This window comes from Podarcis melisellensis (genome assembly GCF_964234715.1).
Source record: "Podarcis melisellensis genome assembly, chromosome: 2".
NCBI classification, from domain to species: Eukaryota; Metazoa; Chordata; class Lepidosauria; order Squamata; family Lacertidae; genus Podarcis; species Podarcis melisellensis.
In genome coordinates, this window is record NC_138529.1 from 82832327 (window position 1) to 82836702 (window position 4376).

The window sequence follows — 4376 nt, forward strand, 5'->3', positions numbered from 1 at the left end:
AATATTAGGAAGAACTTCCTGACAGTAAGAGCTGTTTGACAGTGGAATTTGCTGCCAAGGAGTGTGGTGGAGTCTCCTTCTTTGGAGGTCTTTAAGCAGACCATATGTCAGGAGTGCTCTGATGGTGTTTCCTGCTTGGCAGGGGGTTGGACTCGATGGCCCTTGTGGTCTCTTCCAACTCTATGATTCTATGATTCTAATCTTGCTAACACTGTAGAAATAAACAACAACAAAAATTCATTATATTACATGGTACCTGACACAAAAAGACCCTTAGCAGAGGCTTTGGAGATATGCAGATCTATTAATATTCCATCAGTTAATTTAACACCCCACTTACTATAACCAGGGGCTTAACTGAAAGAAATGTTTCAATTAGGTGGTAGCTATATTTATAGTTTATCACCAAAAAGATGTTTCATCTCATATTGATATTACATAGTATTAGGAACATTTATTGCTCCACCCACTTTTGCCTCTGGCCCCACCCACCACTGGAAGATGGTAGCCCTGTCCTTCACTGTGTTTTCCACGTAGGGAGGGACAGATCTGCCCATTTTGCTTCTCTTGGTTTCTCATTCTTCCAGTTTTAAATCTGGTTCTTCACATTTCTGAAGCAATTGGAGATTTATTTATTATTAAACCAATATGGAAAATGCACCAGTATTTTAGTGCAAATTTCTCCTAATACATTTTTTGTATGCAGTTTGACTAATGTACATATTTTTTCCAAACAATGATCCCTCCTATAATGCATTTTTGTATGCTATTTTCCAGGAATTTATTCATTTTTATGCGCTTTCCATTTCTGTGAGCATTGATTAGCTTGAGAACTGCATCACAAAATTTGGAGAAGCGTGAATTTAGAAGGATGGCTGTGTTTTGGTTCTCATATTTTCCCAGAAAGTGTGAATGAAGTCGTTCTGCCTTTAAGTGCAAGCTGAATGAGGTTTCTCTCCCATCTCTGCTTCCACACAGCCTCCAGTAAATAATCCCTTCATCTGTCCAAACTCCTGAGTGTCCACAACATTTGGCTTTTTCTCTAGATGTCCTCCACCTCTGCTGGTTAACCTCCTGCCCAATAATGTATTGAGGACAAAAAAAACAACAATAAGGATCAAGCTGTAAAGTGACAATGGTGGTTATGCTGTGAAAGAAGAAACCAAGAAGATAATGACACAAAGAAATTGAAGATGGGAGACTCCTGTTGTGATGAATAATTAAGCCCAGGAATAAATGATTGATGCTGGCTTGAGATGGACCCTAAATCATTTACAAGGCCAACGTGTCACCAAATGTTTGCAGCACCAGCAGTGATGTGAAAATAAGCATTTTTGTCCACGAGACCAAAGAGAACAGATTACAGTACTTCTATTCTCAAGGTGAGCAGAAACGTTGGGAAGGAGAAGCCACTGTTAGAAATGACGCCCTGTGAATCACCCAGTTCTCTCTCCCTGTCTCTTGCCATCCATGTGTAGCAGTGGGCTGTAAACTAGATGCATGCTGCCTCCTTTAGACTTAATTTGCTTCCATCAGTGGCCCTGTCATACTGAAGAGAGAAAGATGCAGAGAGAGAGAGAGAGGTGACCCAGCAGGGGGAGAAGATGATGGGGTTGTCAGTTACTTACTTTATTATATTTTACCTCCATTTCAGTTTGGGCAATGATTGATATCCCATTCCCCCCCCTTCCTCCATGGTTTCTGCTAGTTCATGAGGACTAGCGGTAAGGAGTGGAGTTTTGTCCCTTTTCACATGCCAAAACATACGACTTGCAGCGCAGACCATTGGTGCAGAGTGCAGACTGCCAAATCTTGAAGCAGTGAAGCACTCCTCTTGAACTCAAGCAAGTTTCAAAGGATCCATTCCAGTTTCAGCAATTCCAAAGTCAGGCATCTAGGGCCGGCCCTACCATTAGGCAGAGTGAGTCAATGGCATTAAGTAGCAGATGCTGGAGGGGGGAAGTAGCAGCAGCCCCCCAAACTATTCCTTCTGAACTCCCTGGCTATTCTATTGGGAGCAGCCCAGAGTGGCTGGGGAAACCCAGCCAGATGGGCGGGGTGTAAATAATAAATTATTATTATATTATTCCCCTTTGTTGGAGATCAGAACAGTGCCTGCCATGTACTTCCTAAAACAACCTTCTGCCCTCATTTGCAGTGGATGATGCGGTCCCATCACTAGTTGTTGACATAAGATTTAACTGTGAATATGGCAGGCTTCTGTACATGGAATGTCTGTGAATCTGGGAAAAAGTAACTCTGTGGCAGAGCCTCTGCTTTGCATGCAGAAAGTCTCAGGTTCAGTCCCAAGCATCTCCAGGTAGGACACGGAATGGAGCCTGCCTGAGAACCCTGGGGAGCCATCACCAGTCAATGGAGACAATATATAAAGCATCTTGCCCTTTGCCTCGGGCAGCAAAATGTATTGGGCTGGCCTTGAAGGCCACTTTAATGATGATGTTTGTAATTCTGGCATTCATCCTTCACAACAGCTCTATTACTAACATTCCCGTTTTCACCCAGACTGTGAATGACCCATCCGGGGATATCCAGATGGATCATGTCTATGGATTGAAGTACAGGTGTCTTCAGCCAGAGCCCAAGGACCTTGTCTACTGTATTATGTCACCTCAATACTCAGAATGTGAGAAAGATGAACACACACACACACACATCACAAATGCACACACAGAGCTATCCATACCAATGACAGCTCAGTTTGTTTTCACACAGATGACCCAGAGTGCCAACATGTCAGCTGAGTGGCTGAAAATATTATCATCTGTTTTGGGCCTTTCCTTTCGGTGTTTTGACAGTTGCTGCTGATGGACTGTGTCTGTTTTAATACAGTCGTTAAGATCCCTCAACACACACACACACACATACACACACACACCTCTTTCCAGCCCCCCTCCCCCGCTCTGCTCGCAGGGCCATGCGCTGTCTGCCTGACACTGCTTACAAATTCTATTAGCTTTGTAATTAAAAACAGCTGTAATCTGATCAGGTGGAGATCGTGGTTACAAAATGAAGGAAGCCATTAGCAGGAAATGTTGTGGTTCGGGCAGACATCAAATCAGTTTAAAGAGATTGGATTTCATTGTTTTTATACAGTTACTCCATTACTATAATGCACTAGCCCCATTTAACTGACTCGCTCCGAGAAGCTCTCGTCATATAAGGCAGGAGTGACATCTATGTGAAGCCAATGGCATTAACGGTGGGAGGGGGACACATGCACATATTCTGCAGAGAGAGAGCAAGCAGGGAAATTTACAGGGAAATTTATTTTCTGTGGAGAACATTAGTGCATGGCGACTTTATGCACATTTGGGGTCCAGTTTTGCTTTCCTCAGGCGCCTGATGTTCCTCTATCAGCCATTCTAACCTCTTCCTAACTTATCTGTTCCAAACACTTTCCCTTTCTCTGTAGGCACAGGATAAAAAGAGGAAAACTTTGGGTCCAACTGTCAGCATGGGGCCAGGATTCACAAAAGGAACATTGCCACTCTCTTCTTCCCCAGGCCACTGCCTAGATGTGCTCATCAGCCCACCAGGAGTCTCTCCCTCCTTCCCTCCCTTTCTCTGTGTATATATCACTGGTTCCACTCAACGAAAACATCCAAACTGTGTCCAGTAGCTGAAAGCAGCCCTCTCATTTCCTACAGTACTGTAGATTCAGCAAATGCTGATGTGCCTCCACACAGGACCGACTTGACCTGACTGTCCTTTTACCTTTGCGCTCTGGAATGTTCCATAAAAGATCCCCACTGGATCAGGCCAGGCCAAAGGCCCAATTAGTCCAGTGGGAAACCAGATGCCTCTGCGAAGCCCACAAACAGGATCTGATAGTGTTCTTCCCACTTATGTTTCATAGTAACAGGCATTCAGAGGCATGCTCCCTCCAACAGAAGTGGAATGTTGTCATTGTGGCTATTTGCCTCTGATAGCCTAACCGCCCATGAATTTGTCTAATCCTCTTTTAAAACCATTCAAGTTGGTGGCTGTCACTACATCTTGTGTGAGCAAATTCCATGGTGTATGTAAGAAACTGGGGTTCACCCCCTTCCCATTCCATTCTCATATCTCACCTCTGCAATTAGCCCACATGGTAATATAAGGAAAGCGATTCTCTTTCCGTCTCAGCCCTCACCTGTCTGATGCAAATTCACTCTTGGGTTGCTGTACCCTAATGGAGGCCTCTACTTTTAGCTCATATCTGCTTCTTAACTAATTTGAGCCGACTCACACCAAAACATAAATGTCTCTTGTATCTCAGGTACTTGGTAGCTTACCCTCCAACATTCCTCAGATGAAAATAGGGAAATTTCTCACTCCCCACAATTAGCCCTCCTTGACTCCCCATTTTTTGCTAT